This window comes from Melospiza georgiana, chromosome 3 (assembly GCF_028018845.1).
Source record: "Melospiza georgiana isolate bMelGeo1 chromosome 3, bMelGeo1.pri, whole genome shotgun sequence".
Lineage (NCBI taxonomy): Eukaryota > Metazoa > Chordata > Aves > Passeriformes > Passerellidae > Melospiza > Melospiza georgiana.
Genome location: NC_080432.1, coordinates 41,432 through 64,907, shown reverse-complemented (window position 1 = coordinate 64,907; position 23,476 = coordinate 41,432). Strand labels below are relative to the sequence as shown.

Genomic DNA, 23,476 nt, shown 5'->3' with positions numbered 1-23,476 from the left:
CATCACTCTCTACAACTTCCTGAAGGGTGGCTGTAGTGAGCTGGGGGTCGGCCTCTTTCTCCGGGCGACAACGGATAGAACAAGAGGACACAGTCTCAAGTTGCGTCAAGGTAGATGTAAGTTAGAAGTAAGAAGAAAATACTTCACAGAAAGAGTGGTCAGAAACTGGAATAATTTACCTAGTGAGGTGGTGGAGGCATCATCCCTTGAAGAATTTAAAAAAAGACTGGATGTGGCACTTGCTGCCATGATCTAGTTGAACAGTTAGAACATCGGCTGGACTAGATGATCTTATAGGTCTCTTCCAGTCTTGAAAATTCTGTGATTCTGTGATTCTGTAATATCCATCTGTCTGGGACACGGGGAGAGGATTTAGGTAATGTCTTTGTTTCCAGAAAAAAGTTGTTGTGTAGTTTCTAAATAGAGGAGAAGGGGGTGAAGACTCGGGGCTCTGATGCCGTTGGGGCACCCCAAGGTCCCAAGGAGAAGGAGCCCCACTGGGGTGCAGGAGCAGGTGTGTTCTCATCTAATAATGAACAAATTATAAATATAAATATGACAATTATAAGCATGAAAATATTTTTAAAATACTTAAATAAAGCGGGTTTTCTTTATTGGTCAATAGGCAGGGTTTTGATAGTAAAAATTATAAATACAAATAATATAAAGGTAGAAATCTAAGTTTAGAAATATATAATAAATACATACAGATAAATATAAAAATTAAAAATATAAGAAAAAATTAGTTGTAGCAGTAGATATTATACATAATTTAAATAATAATTTAAATCTATTTTAAAATTTTATATATATAATATATCATTATTAATGTAATACATCCAAAGAAACGATAAATTAAAATATGAATGTATAATTATACAAAGTATAAATAAAAAATATTTCAATATCCTTTAAAAGAAGGGTTTTTTTTATTTATTTGGTTAGAGACGGGGTTTTTATTTGAAATAATGGAAGTATTATAGAAGTATAAAACTAAATATAGAAATATACAGTCAATATGGAAAGATATTTGTAAAAAACACGAGCGAACGACGCCTCCTCCGGCCTAATGGAACGAGCTCAGCCGAACCAAGGCGAGACCGGCGGAGTCTGACGGCCTCGAGCGAACCGAGGCCAGGCTTGCGAGGCTGCCTGAACCGAGCCGAGCTCAGCCGAACCGAGCCCGCTGCTCTCGTGCGCGCTAATTAGCGCGAGTGCGGTCACAGCCCAATGAGCTCCTGTGCCACGCCGCGCTCCCGATCGTGTCCGTGCGATGGCCGGGCCGCCCGCGGGACGCGGCAGCAGGAGAGCCCCGAGCCGGGCGAGTTTAACGTGAGGCGGCGCCGCTTGCCCGCCGTCAGGGAGCCGAGCCGAGCCGAGCCGCGCCGAACGTACAGAGCGGCTCCGAGTTCGGCCGAAGCGAGCCGGGCCGCGCCGAGCGCAGAGAGCGGCTCCGAGTTCGGCCGAATGAAGCCGAGCCTCGCCGAGCGCAGAGAGCGGCTCCGAGTTCGGCCGAATGAAGCCGAGCCGCGCCGAGCGCACTGAGCGGCTCCGAGTTCGGCCGAAGCGAGGCGAGCCGAGCCGAGCCGCGCGCACTGAGCGGCTCCGAGTTCGGCCGAAGCGAGGCGAGCCGAGTCGCGCCGAGCGCACAGAGCGGCTCCGAGTTCGGCCGAAGCGAGGCGAGCCGAGCCGCACCGAGCGCACAGAGCGGCTCCGAGTTCGGCCGAAGCGAGGCGAGCCGCGCCGAGCGCACAGAGCGGCTCCGAGTTCTGCCGAAGTGAGCCGAGGCGCCCCGAGCGCAGAGAGCGGCTCCGAGTTCGGCCGAAGCGAGGCGAGCCGCGCCGAGCGCACAGAGCGGCTCCGAGTTCTGCCGAAGCGAGCCGAGCCGCGCTGAGGGCACTGATCGGCTCCGAGTTCTGCCGAAGCGAGCCGGGCCGCGCCGAGCGCACTGAGCGGCTCCGAGTTCGGCCGAAGCGAGCCGAGCCGCGCTGAGCGCACTGATCGGCTCCGAGTTCTGCCGAAGCGAGCCGAGCCGTGCCGAAGGGTCGAGTCCAGCCGAATGCAGATGACAATGCCCGAGTTTAGCCGACTAGAGCCGAGTTTAGCCGAGCAGCTGTGAGCCTTGAGGTGAGCGTGCATCGTTGCCGGCTTGGGATTGAGTGAAATGCGCTAAGGAAACCAGCTCTGGGGAGGGAGGCAGGGAAATCCTCTCTTAACGTTTACCAATTCTTCCGTCAAACTCATCACGGCAGGACAGCGTGAAGACTGAAAGTGTAAGAAGATGTGGAGGGAAACAGAGAATCTGACAGGAGCATCGAATGCACAAGTGCACAAATTTTGCTTTTTGCTTGGATGTAAATTCAGAAGTTGTAAGGAATTTGGGAAGAAGAAGGGACATTTCAGAAGGAGAAGAAGTTGTTGTTACAGTCCGGGCAAAATCTTTTGTTCTAGCTAATAAAAGAAGTTAGTTTAAAAAACAAAAAAAAAAAGTGGTTTTTTTTCTTCACTGTTATATTCATTGGTGATATATGGTGTGTTGTTTTATTTCTTGGTACTATTAACTCTGTGTAAATTGTTTTTTGAGTGAAGCTAACTTTGGACGGGTTGTTTTGTATTTGAGGTAGGATCAATTTCAATAGGTTTCTTTCACAGAGTTCTCATAGGTATTACTGGGATTTTGGTTTTGTTTACTGTATGCATAAACATAGAGATTTGGTAGGGCCAGCTGGGCTGCTGGAGTTTTGGGTGTGAATTTATTAGATGGCTTTTGTTAAACACAGAATAATTATGTAAGGTAACAGCAAAATTACCCAATCACCCAATTTATCCAGCTATGTAACCTTACCACAAAGTTTTATATCTTGCCAGTTTTCTGTTCTTCTGCTCCAAGTAGTTGTTGCAAAAAAGAAAGCACGGTTACTTTTCTGAAGAGTTTTCTTCTATAACAAGCCCTTTACTCCCCTTGAATGTGAGTCAGAGGAGCTAAACAGCTGCAGCTGCTCTGAGGGCTTGGTGGGATTTGCCCCCTCCCTTTTCTTGGGTGCCATGGGAACGAGAGGCGGGCACCATCAGGGGTATATTAACCCCAGCCGTGGCTGAGGGGCTTCATTCCCTGTTGGGGATGTGCTGGGGTAAGAGCTCTCCTCTCATTTCAGGGAAGAGGCTCTTTCAGCTTGTCTCAGCTTATTTTCAGCAGGTGTTTCTGGGCATCTAAAGCACAGAGGCTTGGAAGATTCTGTGAAGAAAACAGCATAGAACACAGGGAATATTTAGGTTTGTGATTTTGGGTTTTGTGTTTAGGGGTGGTAAAGTGCCTTTGAAATTTTTGGTTTTGCACTGTTTTTTTTTTTTTTGGTTGGATTTTTTTTTGGTGGAAATTTTTGTTTCTTAGGTTTTCTTTTTGGGGTTTTTGGTTGGTTTTCATTGCTTTCTTTGATTTTTTGGTAGTTTCTGTTTTTTTTTTTTTTTTTGTGGGGATTTAGGTGTTTTGGGTTTTTTTATTTTTGTTTTCTGGTTTAGTTTTTTTTGGTTGTTGTTGTTATTGTTTTTTTTTTTTTGTTTTTTTTTTCTTTAATGGAGGAGTGAGACTCCCTGAAATTCCAAGCTGTGTCAAGCACAACAGATTCTCAGCAGATTCATCATGTCTTCAGAGGGATCTGCCCAGTGTCCAAGATGATGTTTGAGACTCAGGCTTCTGATGAGTTGAGGATTGTGACTGGGAGAGGGAGAGTGTTCAGGTATCCAGTTTAGGAGTTATTGGGAGGGGGTTTGCAGGCAGCAGGGTGAGAAAGGGTGTTTATTTGTTTATTTGAGGCCCCCCCCCCACAAGGCTGTTCAGAAGCCTAGCAGAGGCATTCCCATGTCTTGCAGCACACAAGGTCATCCACTGTACTCACAGCAATGCCATTTAACTTTGCCTTTCTCTAACCCAGGTGCCACCCCTAATGAAGGCCACAGCCTTGGAATCAGGATGAAACTGGAGCCTGAAGGAGCCAGGCACGCTCAGGAAAGGGCAAGTAGCTGCCTGTGTGGGATTTGGCCCACATAACTCTGGACTCACACTTTGGTTTTGGTTTTCTTTATTGGAGGTGACCGAGAGGCTCACAGGCCATCACAGAGCCCTCCGAGGCAGACTCATTTCAGGTGCAACGTGGATTCCCCTCACTGATCATCCAAAAGATAAGTTTGGGGCCACGGCCTGGAGATGGTGGAGTAGCAGGTTGGGAATCCCTGGGACAGATTTAAAAATGAGCAGAGGAGAAAGCAATCTTCTCCAAGAGCCTATAAGAACAGCTAAAGGGAGAGGCTCTTCTTTTGATGGCAGCTTTCAGGCGGGCAGTGCAGAACAGCTCCGGTGTGCGTCGTGTTGTCCGGTGTGCTGTGTTCCCTCGTGTGTCTTTGGGGTCCCTTTTGCCCTCTTCCCTCGAGGCCCTCACCACAAGCATGATGTGTCGTGTTTCACGTCCCCCTGTTTGTCACGTTCCGTGTCACGGGTGTGTGCACACGTTTGTGCCGGAGCTGTTCTGCCCTGCCCATGGCCTGCTGCAGTAGGACAAGCCTTGGGGAGTTGAAATTTGTAATGTGGGCTGTACTTGGGCTCTAGATGCTATTCCTAGGTTGGCAAAAGGTGTTTGCAGCTTGTGAGTTACCCTGGTGGTGTTTGACATATGTTCTAACTTTCTTTCAGGTGCAGCTGCATTCCATGTGTGGCAGAGGGTCAGGGTTAGGAGGTGCCGGGCCTTCTTAGGAGCGCGGTGAGTAGCAGAGTGGTGGGGTTTTGGCCGATGCGGTGCCAAGGTCAGGCACTGATGTTTGGTTCTCTTTAATCTAGCTGTCTGAGAGACACCAGCCCGGTGCCAGCAGGACCTTCCCAGGTGACGAGGTGGCCTTTCTTTGCACCTGACAGGGACCGGCATCCCCAGATGTCTGAGAGATAAGTAGAGGGTGATGACCCACAGTACGCATGAAGGCATGGTGCTGGTTTGGGAATGACTGGGAGGGGTTTTTGAGTCCAATTTGGAGGTGGGGGGTGTTCATGAAGTGGCCCCTTAGGCCCCATAAAAGCCAAGTCTCACTTTTGATCCCAGTGCTGAGGTGTGCAGGGCCGAGCAGTCCCGGTGTGTCTCGTGTCACTTGTCTGTTGTGCATTATGTGTTGTTTGTGTATGCCATGTCTTTTACCTTAGGGGGGCCTGTCAGAAACCCTGGCATCCTTGTTAGCATCTGTGATCTCTGCATTCCTTGGCCTGGCACCCGGGCCACAGAACTTTTGACTGGGGAGCTCAGACAGGCATCAGACTCTCTTCTGTCTTTGGAAGCATCCAGTCAGGTGTCTTGTCAGGTCTTGTTCTGAGCTGTCCGGACAGCTATGCCCCACCTGGATCCATTATGGTGGATTAGGACTTGTAATATTACGAGGTTAGGTAGAGGGTTCTGACTGTAGGATTCCTGGGCATCGATCTTTGCAGTTATTGGAATAAATCCTTCAGTTAGCATCTTCTTCCTCCAGGGTTCTCTGAGCCTCATCAGCTGACCATCGGTCTCAGCTCGGTCATCTCCTTTTGCATTCTCTCAGTCCTTGCAGCCATTTTCCTTGCCAAGAGATTTCTGTTGCTGTTGTGTCCCCGTTGTCTGTCCTGTCCTGTCTGTCCTGTGTCACGGGTGTCATCACACATTTGTGCCGGAGCTGCTCTGCCCTGCCGCACAGCCTGGTGCAATAGGAGAAGTCCTGGGGACTTGGCATTTGTAATGTGGGGTGTAGTTGGACTCTAGATGGGATTTGTAGATGGACACATCATATCTGGAGCTTGTCAGTTATCCTGCAACAGTGTGACTCTTGTCCTAACTTTTTTTCCAGAATCAGATGGATTAAATCTGTGCCAGAAGGCCCCGTCCCGGGTGAGGGGATTGCCCCGAGCAGGTGAGGCCCCATTTGTCTCTGCAGCAGAAGTGTATGTGGTGACTGTGTTACAGCACTGTTCTTTGTCTTTCTTTTTAGGAAATCAATCTGGATACCAGCAGCCAAGGTGAGCAGCGGAGAGAAGTGGTTGTTATTGCTCAGCTCTCAAGCACAACAATTTTTCAGCCGATTCATCGTGTCACAAGAGGGATCTGCCCAGTGTCAAGGATGATGTTTGAGATTGAGGCTTCAGGTGAGTTGAGGATTGTGACTGGGAGAGGGAGGGTGATCAGGTATCCAGTTAGGAGTTCTTGGGAGGGGGTTTGCAGGCAGCAGGGTGAGAAAGGGTGTTTATTTGTTTATTTGAGGGCCCCCCCACACAAGGCTGTTCAGAAGCCTAGCAGAGGCATTCCCATGTCTTGCAGCACACAAGGTCATCCATTGCACTCACAGCAATGGCATTTAACTTTGCCTTTCTCTAACCCAGGCACCACCCCTAATGAAGGCCACAGCCTTGGAATCAGGATGAAGCTGGAGCCTGAGGGAGCCAGGCACACTCAGGAAAGGGCAAGTAGCTGCCTTGCAGGTATTTGGCCCGCATAACTCTGGACTCACACTTTGGTTTCGGTTTACTTTATTGTAGCTGACCAAGAGGCTCACAGGCCATCACAGAGCCCTCCGAGGCAGACTCATTTCAGGTGCAACGTGGATCCACATCGCCGATCATCCAAAAGATAAGTTGGGGGCCAGGGCCTGGAGATGAGAGAATAGTGGGTTGGTAGTTCTTGGGGCAGATTTAGAAATTAGCAAAGAGAAGAGCATTCTTCTCCAAGGGCCTCTTAGGACAGCTAAAGGGAGAGGCTCTACTTTTGATGGCAGCTTTCAGGTGGGCAGTGCAGAACAGCTCCGGTGTGTGCCGTGTTCCCTCGTGTGTCTTTGGGGTCCCTTTTGCCCTCTTCCCTCGAGGCCCTCACCACAAGCATGATGTGTCGTGTTTCATGTCCCCCTGTTTGTCACGTTCTGTGTCACGGGTGTGTGCACACATTTGTGCCGGAGCTGTTCTGCCCTGCCCATGGCCTGCTGCAGTAGGACAAGCCTTGGGGAGTTGAAATTTGTCATGTGGGCTGTACTTGGGCTCTAGATGCTGTTCCTAGATTGACATAAGGTGTTTGCAGCTTGTGAGTTACCCTGGTTTTGTTTGACATAAGTTCTAACTTTCTTTCAGGTGCAGATGCATTCCACGTGTGGCAGAGCGTCAGGGTTAGGAGGTGCCGGGCCTTCTTAGGAGCGCGGTGAGTAGCAGAGTGGTGGGGTTTTGGCCGATGCGGTGCCAAGGTCAGGCACTGATGTTTGGTTCTCTTTAATCTAGCTGTCTGAGAGACACCAGCCCGGTGCCAGCAGGACCTTCCCAGGTGACGAGGTGGCCTTTCTATGCACGTGACAGGGACCGGCATCCCCAGATGTCTGAGAGATAAGTAGAGGGCTGTGACCCACAGAGGGGATGAAGGCATGGTGCTGGTTTGGGAATGACCGGGAGGCGTTTCTGAGTCCAATTTGGAGGTGGGGGGTGTTCATGAGGTGGCCCCTTAGGCCCCATAAAAGCCACGTCTCACTTTTGATCGCAGTGCTGAGGTGTGCAGGGCAGAGCAGTCCCGGGGTGTCTCGTGTCACTTGTCTGTTGTGCATTATGTGTTGTTTGTGTATCCCATATCTTTATCTTAGGGGGGCCTGTCAGAAACCTTGGCATCCTTGTTAGCATCTGTGATCTCTGCATTCCTTGGCCTGGCACCCGGGCCACGGAACTTTTGACTGGGGAGCTCAGACATGCATCAGACTCTCTTCCCTCTTTGGAAGCATCCAGTCAGGTGTCTTGTCAGGTCTTGTTCTGAGCTGTAGGGACAGCTATGCCCCACCTGGATCCATTATGGTGGATTAGGACTTGTAATATTACGAGGTTAGGTAGAGGGTTTTGACTGTAGGTTTCCTAGGCATCCATCTTTGATTTATTCCAATAACTGCATTCAATTAGCATCTTCTTCCTCCAGGGTTTTCTGAGCCTCATCAGCTCACCATCGGTCTCAGCTCGGTCATCTCCCTTTGCATTCTCTCACTCCTTGCAGCCATTTTCCTTGCCAAGAGATGCCTGTTCCTGTTGTGTCCCCGTTGTCTGTCCTGTCCTGTCTGTCCTGTGTCACGGGTGTCAGCACACGTATGTGCCGGAGCTGCTCTGCCCTGCCGCACAGCCTGGTGCGATAGGCGAAGTCCTGGGGACTTGGAATTTGTAATTTGGGGTGTAGTTGGACTCTAGATGGGATTTGTCGATGGACACATCATATCTGGAGCTCCTCAGTTATCCTGCAACAGTGTGACTCTTGTCCTACCTTTTTTTTCAGATTGAGATGGATTAAATCTGTGCCAGAGGGCCCCATCCCGGGTGAGGGGATTGCCCTGAGCAGGTGAGGCCCATTTGTCTCTGCAGCAGAAGTGTGTATGGTGGCTGTGTTACAGCTCTGTTCTTTGTCTTTCTTTTTAGGAGGTCAATCTGGATGCCAGCAGTCAAGGTGGGCAGCGGGGAGGAGTGGTTGTTATTGCTCAGCTCTCAAGCACAACAATTTTTCAGGAGATTCATCGTGTCACAAGAGAGATCTGCCCAGTGTCAAGGATGATGTTTGAGATTGAGGCTTCAGGTGAGTTGAGGATTGTGACTGGGAGAGGGAGGGTGAGTAGGTATCCAGTTTAGGAGTTCTTGGGAGGGGGTTTGCAGGCAGCAGGGTGAGAAAGGGTGTTTGTTTGTTTATTTGAGGGCCTCCCCTCACAAGGCTGTTCAGAAGCCTAGCAGAGGCATTCCCATGTCTTACAGCACACAAGGTCCTCCACTGCACTCACAGGAATGCCATTTAACTTTGCCTTTCTCTAACCCAGGTGCCACTCCTAAGGAAGGCCACAGCCTTGGAATCAGGATGAAGCTGGAGCCTGAAGGAGCCAGGCACACTCAGGAAAGGGCAAGTAGCTGCCTGTGTGGGATTTGGCCCACATAACTCTGGACTCACACTTTGGTTTTGGTTTTCTTTATTGTAGCTGACCAAGAGGCTCACAGGCCATCACAGAGCCCTCCGAGGCAGACTCATTTCAGGTGCAACGTGGATCCACATCGCCGATCATCCAAAAGATAAGTCGGGGGCCACGACCTGGAGATGGGAGAGTATCAGGTTGGCAGTTCTTGCGCCAGATTTAAAAATTGGCAGTGGGAAAAGCAATCTTCTCCAAGGGCCTCTTAGGACAGGTAAAGGGAGAGGCTCTACTTTTGATGGCAGATGTCAGGCGGGCAGTGCAGAACAGCTCCGGTGTGTGCCGTGTTCCCTAGTGTGTCTTTGGGGTCCCTTTTGCCCTCTTCCCTTGAGGCCCTCACCACAAGCATGATGTGTCGTGTTTCACGTCCCCCTGTTTGTCACGTTCTGTGTCACGGGTGTCTGTGGGTATTTGTGCCGGAACTGTTCTGCCCTGCCCATGGCCTGCTGCAGTAGGACAAGCCTTGGGGAGTTGAAATTTGTAATGTGGGCTGTACTTGGGCTCTAGATGCTGTTCCTAGATTGACATAAGGTGTTTGCAGCTTGTGAGTTACCCTGGTTTTGTTTGACATAAGTTCTAACTTTCTTTCAGGTGCAGATGCATTCCACGTGTGGCAGAGCGTCAGGGTTACGAGGTGCCGGGCCTTCTTAGGAGCGCGGTGAGTAGCAGAGTGGTGGGGTTTTGGCCGATGCGGTGCCAAGGTCAGGCACTGATGTTTGGTTCTCTTTAATCTAGCTGTCTGAGGGACACCAGCCCGGTGCCAGCAGGACCTTCCCAGGTGACGAGGTGGCCTTTCTTTGCACCTGACAGGGACCAGCATCCCCAGATGTCTGAGAGATAAGTAGAGGGCTGTGACCCACAGAGGGGATGAAGGCATGGTGCTGGTTTGGGAATGACCGGGAGGCGTTTCTGAGTCCAATTTGGAGGTGGGTGGTGTTCATGAAGTGGCCCCTTAGGCCCCATAAAAGCAAAGTCTCACTTTTGATCGCAGTGCTGAGGTGTGTAGGGCAGAGCAGTCCCGGGGTGTCTCGTGTCCTTTGTCTGTTGTGCATTATGTGTTGTTTGTGTATGCCATGTCTTTTACCTTAGGGGGGCCTGTCAGAAACCTTGGCATCCTTGTTAGCATCTGTGATCTCTGCATTCCTTGGCCTGGCACCCGGGCCATAGAACTTTTGACTGGGGAGCTCAGACAGGCATCAGACTCTCTTCTGTCTTTGGAAGCATCCAGTCAGGTGTCTTGTCAGGTCTTGTTCTGAGCTGTCCGGACAGCTATGCCCCACCTGGATCCATTATGGTGGATTAGGACTTGTAAGAATGTGAGGGCAGGCAGAGGATTCTGACCATAGGATTCCTGGGCATCGATCTTTGCTGTTCTTGGAATAAATCCTTCAGTTAGCATCTTCTTCCTCCAGGGTTCTCTGAGCCTCATCAGCTGACCGTCAGTTTGAACTCAGTCATCTCCTTTTGCATTCTCTCAGTCCTTGCAGCCATTTTCCTTGCCAAGAGATGTCTGTTCCTGTTGTGTCCCCGTTGTCTGTCCTGTCCTGCCTGTCCTGTGTCACGGGTGTCTGCACACATTTGTGCCGGGGCTGCTCTGCCCTGCCGCACAGCCTGGTGCAATAGGAGAAGTCCTGGGGACTTGGCATTTGTAATGTGGGGTGTAGTTGGACTCTAGATGGGATTTGTAGATGGACACATCATATCTGGAGCTCTTCAGTTATCCTGCAACAGTGTGACTCTTGTCCTAACTTTTTTTCCAGAATCAGATGGATTAAATCTGTGCCAGGGGGCCCCATCCCGGGTGAGGGGATTGCCCCGAGCAGGTGAGGCCCCATTTGTCTCTGCAGCAGAAGTGTGTATGGTGACTGTGTTACAGCTCTGTTCTTTGTCTTTCTTTTTAGGAAATAAATCTGGATTCCAGCAGCCAAGGTGGGCAGCGGAGAGAAGTGGTTGTTATTGCTCAGCTCTGAAGCACAACAATTTTTCAGCAGATTGATCGTGTCACAAGAGGGATCTGCCCAGTGTCAAGGATGATGTTTGAGATTGAGGCTTCAGGTGATTGAGGATTGTGACTGGGAGAGGGAGGGTGTTCAGGTATCCAGTTTAGGAGTTCTTGGGAGGGGGTTTGCAGGCAGCAGGGTGAGAAAGGGTGTTTATTTGTTTATTTGAGGGCTCCCCCCCCCCACAAGGCTGTTCAGAAGCCTAGCAGAGGCATTCCCATGTCTTACAGCACACAAGGTCATCCACTGCACTCACAGCAATGCCATTTAACTTTGCCTTTCTCTAACCCAGGTGCCACTCCTAATAAAGGCCACCGCCTTGGAATCAGGATGAAGCTGGAGCCTGAGGGAGCCAGGCATGCTCAGGAAAGGGCAAGTAGCTGCCTGTGTGGGATTTGGCCCACATAAGTCTGAACTCATACTTTGGGTTTGGTTTTCTTTATTGCAGCTGACCGAGAGGCTCACAGGCCATCACAGAGCCCTCCGAGGCAGACTCATTTCAGGTGCAACGTGGATCCACATCGCCGATCATCCAAAAGATAAGTCGGGGGCCACGGCCTGGAGATGGGAGAGTATCAGGTTGGGAGTTCTTGCGCCAGATTTAAAAATTGACTGTGGGAAAAGCAGTCTTCTCCAAGGGCCTCTTAGGACAGCTAAAGGGCGAGGCTCTACTTTTGATGGCAACTTTCAGGCGGGCAGTGCAGAACAGCTCTGGTCTGTCTGGTGTTGTCTCGTGTGCCGTGTTACCTGGTGTGTCTTTGGGGTCCCTTTTGCCTTCTCCCCTCGAGACCCTCACCACAAGCATGATGTGTCGTGTTTCTTGTCCCCCCTGTTTGTCACGTTCTGTGTCACGGGTGTGTACACACGTTTGTGCCGGAGCTGCTCTGCCCTGCCCATGGCCTGCTGCAGTAGGACAAACCATAGGGAGTGGGAATTCGTAATGTGGGGTGTACTTGGGCTCTGGATGCTGTTCCTAGATTGACATAAGGTGTTTGCAGCTTGTGAGTTACCCTGGTTTTGTTTGACATAAGTTCTAACTTTCTTTCAGGTGCAGATGCATTCCACGTGTGGCAGAGCGTCAGGGTTAGGAGGTGCCGGGCCTTCTTAGGAGCGCGGTGAGTAGCAGAGTGGTGGGGTTTTGGCCGATGCGGTGCCAAGGTCAGGCACTGATGTTTGGTTCTCTTTAATCTAGCTGTCTGAGAGACACCAGCCCGGTGCCAGCAGGACCTTCCCAGGTGACGAGGTGGCCTTTCTTTGCACGTGACAGGGACCAGCATCCCCAGATGTCTGAGAGATAAGTAGAGGGCTGTGACCCACAGAGGGGATGAAGGCATGGTGCTGGTTTGGGAATTACTGGGAGGGGTTTTTGAGTCCAATTTGGAGGGTGGGTGTTCATGAGGTGGCCCCTTAGGCCCCATAAAAGCCACGTCTCACTTTTGATCACAGTGCTGAGGAGCGCAGGGCAGAGCAGTCCCGGGGTGTCTCGTGTCCTTTGTCTGTTGTGCATTATGTGTTGTTTGTGTATGCCATGTCTTTTACCTTAGGGGGGCCTGTCAGAAACCTTGGCATCCTTGTTAGCATCTGTGATCTCTGCATTCCTTGGCCTGGCACCCGGGCCATAGAACTTTTGACTGGGGAGCTCAGACAGGCATCAGACTCTCTTCTGTCTTTGGAAGCATCCAGTCAGGTGTCTTGTCAGGTCTTGTTCTGAGCTGTCCGGACAGCTATGCCCCACCTGGATCCATTATGGTGGATTAGGACTTGTAAGAATGTGAGGGCAGGCAGAGGATTCTGACCATAGGATTCCTGGGCATCGATCTTTGCTGTTCTTGGAATAAATCCTTCAGTTAGCATCTTCTTCCTCCAGGGTTCTCTGAGCCTCATCAGCTGACCGTCAGTTTGAACTCAGTCATCTCCTTTTGCATTCTCTCAGTCCTTGCAGCCATTTTCCTTGCCAAGAGATGTCTGTTCCTGTTGTGTCCCCGTTGTCTGTCCTGTCCTGTCCTGCCTGTCCTGTGTCACGGGTGTCTGCACACATTTGTGCCAGGGCTGCTCTGCCCTGCCGCACAGCCTGGTGCAATAGGAGAAGTCCTGGGGACTTGGAATTTGTAATGTGGGGTGTAGTGGGACTGTAGGTGGGATTTGTAGATGGACACAGGATATCTGGAGCTCCTCAGTTATCCTGCAACAGTGTGACTCTTGTCCTAACTTTTTTTCCAGAATCAGATGGATTAAATCTGTGCCAGGGGGCCCCATCCCGGGTGAGGGGATTGCCCCGAGCAGGTGAGGCCCCATTTGTCTCTGCAGCAGAAGTGTGTATGGTGACTGTGTTACAGCTCTGTTCTTTGTCTTTCTTTTTAGGAAATAAATCTGGATTCCAGCAGCCAAGGTGGACAGCGGAGAGAAGTGGTTGTTATTGCTCAGCTCTGAAGCACAACAATTTTTCAGCAGATTGATCGTGTCACAAGAGGGATCTGCCCAGTGTCAAGGATGATGTTTGAGATTGAGGCTTCAGGTGATTGAGGATTGTGACTGGGAGAGGGAGGGTGTTCAGGTATCCAGTTAGGAGTTCTTGGGAGGGGGTTTGCAGGCAGCAGGGTGAGAAAGGGTGTTTATTTGAGGGCTCCCCCCCCCACAAGGCTGTTCAGAAGCCTAGCAGAGGCATTGCCATGTCTTGCAGCACACAAGGTCATCCACTGCACTCACAGCAATGCCATTTAACTTTGCCTTTCTCTAACCCAGGTGCCACCCCTAATGAAGGCCACAGCCTTGGAATCAGGATGAAGCTGGAGCCTGAAGGAGCCAGGCACACTCAGGAAAGGGCAAGTAGCTGCATTGCTGGGATTTGGCCCACATAACTCTGGACTTATACTTTGGTTTTGGTTTTCTTTATTGCAGCTGACCGAGAGGCTCACAGGCCATCACAGAGCCCTCCGAGGCAGACGCATTTCAGGTGCAGCGTGGATTCCCATCACCAATCATCCAAAAGATAAGTCGGGTGCCACGGCCTGGAGATGGGAGTGTATCAGGTTGGGAGTTCTTGTGCCTGAATTAAAAATTGGCTGTGGGAAAAGCAATCTTCTCCAAGGGCCTCTTAGGACAGGTAAAGGGCGAGGCTCTACTTTTGATGGCAACTTTCAGGCGGGCAGTGCAGAACAGCTCTGGTCTGTCTGGTGTTGTCCGGTGTGCCGTGTTCCCTAGTGTGTCTTTGGGGTCCCTTTTCCCTTCTCCCCTTGAGGCCCCCACCACAAGCATGATGTGTCGTGTTTCTTGTCCCCCCTGTTTGTCACGTTCTCTGTCACGGGTGTGTGCACACGTTTGTGCCGGAGCTGTTCTGCCCTGCCCATGGCCTGCTGCAGTAGGACAAACCATAGGGAATGGGAATTTGTCATGTGGTCTGTACTTGGGCTCTAGATGCTGTTCCTAGATTGACATAAGGTGTTTGCAGCTTGTGAGTAATCCTGGTGGTGTTTGACATATGTTGTAACTTTCTTTCAGGTGCAGATGCATTCCCTGTGTGGCAGAGGGTCAGGGTTAGGAGGTGCTGGGCCTTCTTAGGAGCGCGGTGAGTAGCAGAGTGGTGGGGTTTTGGCCGATGCGGTGCCAAGATCAGGCCCTGATGTTTGGTTTTCTTTAATCTAGCTGTCTGAGAGACACCAGCCCGGTGCCAGCAGGACCTTCCCAGGTGACGAGGTGGCCTTTCTTTGCACCTGACAGGGACCAGCATCCCCAGATGTCTGAGAGATAAGTAGAGGGCTGTGACCCACAGTGGGGATGAAGGCATGGTGCTGGTTTGGGAATTACCGGGAGGGGTTTTTGAGTCCAATTTGGAGGTGGGGGGTGTTCATGAAGTGGCCCCTTAGGCCCCATAAAAGCCACGTCTCACTTTTGATCGCAGTGCTGAGGTGTGCAGGGCAGAGCAGTCCCGGTGTGTCTTGTGTCACTTGTCTGTTGTGCATTATGTGTTGTTTGTGTATCCCATATCTTTAACTTAGGGGGGCCTGTCAGAAACCTTGGCATCCTTGTTAGCATCTGTGATCTCTGCATTCCTTGGCCTGGCACCCGGGCCAGAGAACTTTTGACTGGGGAGCTCAGACAGGCATCAGACTCTCTTTTCTCTTTGGAAGCATCCAGTCAGGTGTCTTGTCAGGTCTTGTTCTGAGCTGTAGGGACAGCTATGCCCCACCTGGATCCATTATGGTGGATTAGGACTTGTAAAAAATGTGAGGGCAAGCAGAGGATTCTGACCATAGGATTCCTAGGCATCGATCTTTGCAGTTATTGGAATAAATCCTTCAGTTAGCATCTTCTTCCTCCAGGGTTTTCTGAGCCTCATCAGCTCACCATCGGTCTCAGCTCGGTCATCTCCTTTTGCGTTCTCTCAGTCCTTGCAGCCATTTTCCTTGCCAAGAGATTTCTGTTGCTGTTGTGTCCCCGTTGTCTGTCCTGTCCTGTCCTGTCTGTCCTGTGTCACGGATGTCTGCACACATTTGGGACGGGGCAGCTCTGCCCTGCGGCATAGCCAGCTGCGATAGGAGAAGTCCTGGGGACTTGGAATGTGTAATGCGGGGTGTAGTTGGACTGTAGGTGGGATTTGTAGATGGACACAGGATATCTGGAGCTCCTCAGTTATCCTGCAACAGTTTGACTCTTGTCCTACCTTTTTTTTCAGATTGAGATGGATTAAATCTGTGCCAGAGGGCCCCGTCCCGTTGAGGGGATTCCCCTGAGCAGGTGAGGCCCCATTTGTCTCTGCAGCAGAAGTGTGTATGGTGGCTGTGTTACAGCTCTGTTCTTTGTCTTTCTTTTTAGGAAGTAACTCTGGATACCAGCAGCCAAGGTGAGCAGCCGAGAGAAGTGGTTGTTATTGCTCAGCTCTGAAGCACAACAATTTTTCAGCAGATTCATTGTGTCACAAGAGGGATCTGCCCAGTGTCAAGGATGATGTTTGGGATTGAGGCTTCAGGTGAGTTGAGGATGGTGACTGGGAGAGGGAGGGTGATCAGGTATCCAGTAAGGAGTTCTTGGGAGGGGGTTTGCAGGCAGCAGGGTGAGAAAGGGTGTTTATTTGTTTATTTGAGGGCCCCCCCAACACAAGGCTGTTCAGAAGCCTAGCAGAGGCATTGCCATGTCTTAGAGGACACAAGGTCATCCACTGCACTCACAGGAATGCCATTTAACTTTGCCTTTCTCTAACCCAGGTGCCACTCCTATGGAAGGCCACATCCTTGGAATCAGGATGAAGCTGGAGCCTGAGGGAGCCAGGCACGCTCAGGAAAGGGCAAGTAGCTGCCTGTGTGGGATTTGGCCCACATAAGTCTGAACTCATACTTTGGTTTTGGTTTTCTTTATTGTAGCTGACTGGGAGGCTAACAGGCCATCACAGAGCCCTCTGAGGCAGACTCATTTCAGGTGCAGCGTGGATTCCCCTCACCAATCATCCAAAAGATAAGTTGGGGGCCACGGCCTGGAGATGGGAGTGTAGCAGGTTGGGAGTTCTTTGGGCAGAGTTAAAAAGCAGCAGAGGGAAAAGCATTCTTCTCCAAGGGCCTGTTAGGACAGCTAAAGGGAGAGGCTCTTCTTTTGATGGCAGCTTTCAGGCGGGCAGTGCAGAACAGCTCCGGTCTGTGTCCTGTTGTCTGGTGTGCTGTGTTCCCTAGTGTGTCTTTGGGGTCCCTTTTGCCCTCTTCCCTCGAGGCCCTCACCACAAGCATGATGTGTTGTGTTTGGTGTCCCCCTGTTTGTCACGTTCTGTGTCACGGGTGTCTGCGGGTATTTGTGCTGGAGCTGTTCTGCCCTGCCGCATGGCGTGCTGCAATGGGACAAGCCTGGGGAGTTGAAATTTGAATGTGGGCTCTACTTGGGCACTAGGTGCTATTCCTAGGTTTACATAAGGTGTTTCCAGCTTGAAAGTTAAAGTTATTGTGGAGGTGTGTGACATATGTTCTAACTTTCTTTCAGGTATGGATGCATTGCATCCATGGCAGAGGGTCAGGGTTAGGAGGTGCTGGGCATTCCTAGGAGCATGGTGAGTAGCAGACTGGTGGGGTTTTGGCCGATGCGGTGCCAAGGTCAGGCACTGATGTTTGGTTGTCTTTAATCTAGCTGTCTGAGAGACACCAGCCCGGTGCCAGCAGGACCTTCCCAGGTGACGAGGTGGCCTTTCTTTGCACCTGACACAGGCATCCCCTGATGTCTGAGAGATAAGCAGAGGGCTGCAACCCTCAGAGGGGATGAACGTGGGGTGCTTTGTCAGGACTCCCTGAGGTGGGGGTCTGAGTTGGCTCTGGCAATGAGGTTAGCCAAGATGTTGCCCCTTAGGCCCCATAAAAGCAAAGTCTCCCTTTTGGTCACAGTGCTGAGGTGCGCAGCAGGGCAGAGCAGTCCTGGTGTGTCTTGTGTCACTTGTGTATTGTGTGTTTTCCTGGATATCTCATGTCTCTTATCTTAGCCCTGTGAGGGGCCTCTCAGAAACCTTTCCTAGCATCCGTGATCTCAGCGTTCCTCGCCCTGGCACCCATGCCATAGATCTTTTGACTGGGGAGCTCACACAGGCATCAGAAATGCATCTCTCTTTAGAAGCGTCCAGTCAAATGTCTTGTCATGTCTTGTTCTGAGCTGTACGGACAGCCATGCTGCGCAATGATCCATTATAGCAGAGTAGGACTTGTAAGGATGTGAGGTTAGGGAGAGGATTCTGACTGTAGGATTCTCGGGCATCCATCTTTGCAGTTTTTGGAATAAATCATTCTGTTTGCATCTTCTTCCTCCAGGGTTCTCTGAGCCTCATCAGCTCGCCATCATCTTCAACTCTTCTTCTTTTGCATTCTCTCAGTCCTTGCAGCCATTTTCCTTGCCAAGAGATTTCCGTTCCTGTTGTGTCCCCAGTGTTTGTCACGTCTTGTCTGTCCTGTGTCACGGGTGTCTGCACACATTTGTGCTGGAGCTGCTGTTCTGCCCTGCTGCAATATGAGAAGTCTCAGGGACTTGGAATTTGTAATGTGTAGTTGGATTCTAGATGGGATTTGTAGATGGACACAGGATACGTGGAGCCCATAAGTTATCCTGCAGCCCTTTCACTTTCATCCTAACTTTCTTTTAGTTGCAGAAGGATAAATCCAGGGCAGAGCCCCCCATTCTGGGTGAGGGGATTCCCCTGTGAAGGTCAGTCACTGTTTGTCTCTGCAGAGGAAGCATAAATTGTGGCTGCTGCAGCTCTGCTCTTTGTCTTTATTTTTAGGAAGTCAAGGCAGAGAGCAGCTGTCAAGGCTGAGTGGGCAAGGTGAGCATTCAGTAGGGTACCGAAACAGTTGTTATTGCTGAGGTCTCAGTTTCTGGTGCAGCTCTAGGTATGTATTATTCCTCTTTTTATTTTAGATGGACTGCTTGCCATCTATCCTAGCCCAGCATGCCCATGCCAGGTGGGTTCAAGCTTAAGGTATCAGTGTGGCATACTTGTCAGGGTTGGGAGGTTGTGTTTTCACAGTATCTCAGCATGCTTTTCTGCTTTGTTTCTTTGCAGGTGCTGTCGCTGCCCTAGGCATGCCGGGGAAGAGAGGAGGGCAGGTGACTCGGAGTTTAGGCGGGCTGATTCCTAGGTGAGCGTTATGCAGCAGCATGCTAAGTGTCTACATTTTCTTTTTGCAGGTATCTTCCAGGCGGCCTCTGGAGTCAAATCAAGACTTGAGGTGAGCTGGGGCAGGGGTGCGAAGGAGTCCCGGGGATTACTGTTTTTGAGGGCAATAGTCACGTTTTCTGTTTTGCCTTAGGTACCCTGGGCAGGCTTGTAGCCACAGCTTGGAAGCGGCAGCACCGAAGCGCACATGTTGAGAATGTCTCAACGTCCACGTCCGACCGAGGATGGATTTTGTTTGCTTGTCTTCCAAAAGCTAAGTGTCGGGGCCAGTGGTTGGGAGAAGGGGAAAAGCCTTTACTATCACAGGAGGCAATCTGATGTCAGCTTAGCGGAGAGGTCTGTAGTGGGACAGGCTCGCTGGAAGTAAAGGGAGAGGGTTTCTCCTCAGCCTCACCAGAGCCTTTGCCGGGCAGGGCAGTTCCTACCCATCTCCACATTCTCGTGAACTTTGCGTCATCTGCCTTCCTCGACTTGAAGTCGTCACGGCTCTTTCCCCCGTGGAGCTTGCCTTAAGGTCTGGAGCTGTAGCCGCAGTCACCTGGCAGTCCGCTTCCTTCTCTAGGCTTGCTGACCCTCTCGAGCATCCTCCTAACTGCTTTGGCCCTAACTTCCTTTAATGAGTTGCATTTCATCATCACGTGCTGTTGTCATAGGGCTTCCTTTCCCTTGGCCTCATTGGCCTCTGGCTCGTCTTGTGCTAGGACTCTCGGGTCCCTAAAGGGAAAGTGCCAAGCAGTTGCAACTTGTCTCTGTGTTATGTCATCTGTGTCTATGTTATGGTGTGTGTGTCCATTGTCTTCCACGGCATAGGCCTTTGTTACATCTCAATGCTTTATCGGCTCTCTTCTGTGCCATGTTCTACTCACATTCCTTGCTGGATATCCCTTATTCCAGCATCTTTACATTTTTACTCTTTGAGACAGGAATGTCTCACAGGGACAAGATGTTCTCATCCATCTTCCTTCTCACTATCAGCTTTGGTAGTGGGTTTTTTTCCATTTTCTTGAACTTCTAGAGGGAGCATCTTACACCCTCCTCACGTGACTGCAGTAGTTCTATAGGTTCCATCTTCTCAAAGGATACAGGGCTCAATAAGTAATCTTCCAGAGAGTTTTCTTAAGTCGTGGTTTATATTGTATGTTCCTATGTTGGCTTATATTGTATGTACTTACATACAGTATAAGTACGTACAGTATAAGCCAGCATAGGTACATGCAATGTAAGTGCATCGCCTTATATTGTCTGTACTTACACTGCATGTAAGCATGTCGCCTTATATTGTGTGTACTTACACTCTGTGTACACTTGCACTGTATGCGTCAGCTTATATTGTGTGTAGACTGTACCACTTATGATCGGAGCTGCCCTGCCCTGGCACATAGTCACAGTTAGGTAGAACAGTTATAACAACTTTACTGTTCATCTGTCTTTTGTGGGATTTTGGGTAGAAAATTCATCAGTCCAGAGTGGGGACAAGTCCTAGCTGTCAGATAGCCACTTGTTGACCCTTCCTGTTGTCTCACAGGTCGCCGAGGCTGCTGATTTCCCCAGGATCTGCCATTTAGCTCAAGGAGCGGCAGCCAGAAGATGTGTCAAAGCACCTTCTTCAGCATCTCAGAGAAGGGCCACAGTGAGCGTGTAAGAAGGAGTGTGTGTGAGAGCACGTGGCTGTGTCTGTCTGCTCGTCTCTGCGTGTGTGAGCGCATGCTGACTGGATTTAACCTTGTGTATATGACTTTTGCTTTTCAGGTTTTGCAACTCATTGTTAAATTGAGAATAAAAAATCCCCAGCTGCCTTCCACCCTGGCTGCTTTTTTTTTTTTGGTCCCGGCCAAGTAAAAACCCAGAAAAATACTCCAAGATAGGCTAGAAAAGGCCCAAAAAACCCAGTAAAAAAACCCAAGATGGGCAAGAAAAACCCAGAAAAAAGCAGAAAAAACCCCAAAATGGGCAACAAAGAAACCCCACAAAAATCCAGGAAAAAAACTGCAAGATGGGGAAGAAAAAAATCAAGAAAAAACCCAGAACAATCCCAGGGAAAAAATCTCAAGAGGGGCAAGAGCAAACCCGGGAAAAAAAGCTAAAAACCCCAAGATGGGCAAGAAAAAACCAGGAAAAAAAAACCAAGATGGGCAAGAAAAGCCCAGAAAAAACCAAGGAAAAAAACCAAACATGGGCGAGAATACCCAGAAAAAAACCCCAAGATGGGCAAGAAAAACGGCAGAAAACACCCACAGAAAACCAGGGAAAAAACCTCAAGATGGGCAAGAAGAATCCCAAAAAACCCCCACAAGATGGACCAGAAAAAACGCAGGAAAAACCAGGAAAAATAAACCAGGAAAAAAAAACGGAAAAAAAATCCCAAGATGGGCAAGGAAAAACCCAGAAAAAAACCAAGAACAAAAACCCCAGACTGGCAGGAAAAAAACGCAAAAAAAAAAAAAACCAAGATGAGCAAGGAGAAGATCCTCAAAAAACCCAGAAAAATCACAGAAAATCCCCCCAAGATGGGCAAGAAAAAAAGCAAGATGGACCAGAAAAAAACCTGAAACAACCAAGGAAAAAAAAAAAAAAAAGGAAAAAAAAAAAGGGAAAAAAACCACCAAGATGGGCAAGAAAAAACCCAGAAAAAAACCCAGAAAAAAAATTCAAGATGGGCAAGAATAAATCTGGAAAAAACCCCGCAAGACTGGCAAAAAAACCCCAGGAAAAACTCCAAATTGGGAAGAAAAAAAACTGTAGTAAAAGGTGCCGTAAAGCGCGACTGTCGTAAAAGGTGCCGTAAAGCGCGACTGTAGTAAAAGATGCCGTAAAGCGCGACTGTCGTAAAGGCTGCCGTAAAGCGCGACTGTCGTAAAGGCTGCCGTAAAGCGCGACTGTCGTAAAAGGTGCCGTAAAGCGCGACTGTCGTAAAGTCTGCCGTAAAGCGCGACTGTCGTAAAAGGTGCCGTAAAGCGCGACTGTCGTAAAGGCTGCCGTAAAGCGAGACTGTCGTAAAAGGTGTCGTAAAGCACGACTGTCGTAAAAGACGTCGTAAAGCACGACTGTCGTAAAAGGTGCCGTAAAGCGCGACTGTCGTAAAAGACGTCGTAAAGCGCGACTGTCGTAAAGACGTCGTAAAGCACGACTGTCGTAAATACGGCCGTAAAGCGCGACTGTCGTAAACGGTGCCGTAAAGCACGACTGTCGTAAAAGACGTCGTAAAGCACGACTGTCGTAAAAGGTGCCGTAAAGCACGACTGTCGTAAAAGACGTCGTAAAGCGCGACTGTCGTAAAAGACGTCGTAAAGCACGACTGTCGTAAAAGACGTCGTAAAGCGCGACTGTCGTAAAAGGTGCCGTAAAGCGCGACTGTCGTAAAGACGTCGTAAAGCGCGACTGTCGTAAATACGGCCGTTAAGCGCGACTGTCGTAAAAGGTGCCGTAAAGCGCGACTGTCGTAAAGACGTCTTAAAGCGCGACTGTCGTAAAAGACGTCGTAAAGCACGACTGTCGTAAATACGGCCGTAAAGCGCGACTGTCGTAAAGACGTCGTAAAGCGCGACTGTCGTAAAAGACGTCGTAAAGCGCGACTGTCGTAAAAGGTGCCGTAAAGCGCGACTGTCGTAAAAAACGTCGTAAAGCGCGACTGTCGTAAAAGACGTCGTAAAGCGCGACTGTCGTAAAAGACGTCGTAAAGCGCGACTGTCGTAAAAGACGTCGTAAAGCACGACTGTCGTAAAAGGTGCCGTAAAGCGCGACTGTCGTAAAAGACGTCGTAAAGCGCGACTGTCGTAAAAGACGTCGTAAAGCGCGACTGTGGTAAAAGACGTCGTAAAGCGCGACTGTCGTAAAAGGTGCCGTAAAGCGCGACTGTCGTTAAAGGTGCCGTAAAGCACGACTGTCGTAAAAGACGTCGTAAAGCGCGACTGTCGTAAAAGGTGCCGTAAAGCGCGACTGTCGTAAAAGACGTCGTAAAGCACGACTGTCGTTAAAGGTGCCGTAAAGCGCGACTGTCGTAAAAGACATCGTAAAGCGCGACTGTCGTAAAAGGTGCCGTAAAGCGCGACTGTCGTAAAAGACGTCGTAAAGCGCGACTGTCGTAAAAGGTGCCGTAAAGCGCGACTGTCGTAAAAGGTGCCGTAAAGCGCGACTGTCGTAAAAGACGTCGTAAAGCGCGACTGTCGTAAAAGGTGCCGTAAAGCGCGACTGTCGTAAAAGACGTCGTAAAGCGCGACTGTCGTAAAGACGTCGTAAAGCGCGACTGTCGTAAAAGGTGCCGTAAAGCACGACTGTCGTAAAGACTGCCGTAAAGCGCGACTGTCGTAAAAGGTGCCGTAAAGCGCGACTGTCGTAAAGACTGTCGTAAGGACTGCCGTAAAGCGCGACTGTCGTAAAAGGTGTCGTAAAGCGCGACTGTCGTAAAAGACGTCGTAAAGCGCGACTGTCGTAAAAGACGTCGTAAAGCGCGACTGTCGTAAAAGACGTCGTAAAGCACGACTGTCGTAAAGACTGCCGTAAAGCGCGACTGTCGTAAAAGCTGCCGTAAAGCGCGTCTGTCGTAAAGACTGCCGTAAAGCGCGACTGTCGTAAAGACTGCCGTATAGCGCGACTGTCGTAAAAGGTGCCGTAAAGCGCGACTGTCGTAAAAGGTGCCGTAAAGCGTTACTGTGCGAATTGTTCCGAAGAGCCGAACTTAAATGAGTTTAGACCAAGAGCCGAACCAAGCTGAACCTAGCCGAGTTTCATTAAACAGAACTGAACGTCGCCGCACCGCTGTGCCTGCAGTGCGCCTGTGCAGACAGCAGGGGGCGCTGTGCCTGCAGCGCGCCGGTGCACACAGCAGGGAGCGCTGTATAAAGTAAGTATGAAATATCAACTATCTATAAGAAGG

At 50.0% G+C, this 23,476-nt stretch overlaps 1 long non-coding RNA gene across 1 annotated transcript; it reads left to right on the top strand.

Moving 5' to 3' along the window:
* The first annotated feature begins 17,944 nt into the window (after positions 1-17,944).
* LOC131081814 (uncharacterized) lies at positions 17,945-18,560 on the top strand. Its single transcript, XR_009114284.1, has 3 exons — positions 17,945-18,249; positions 18,345-18,388; positions 18,490-18,560. It is a non-coding gene; the product is annotated as an uncharacterized LOC131081814 (long non-coding RNA).
* The last annotated feature ends 4,916 nt before the right edge of the window (positions 18,561-23,476 follow it).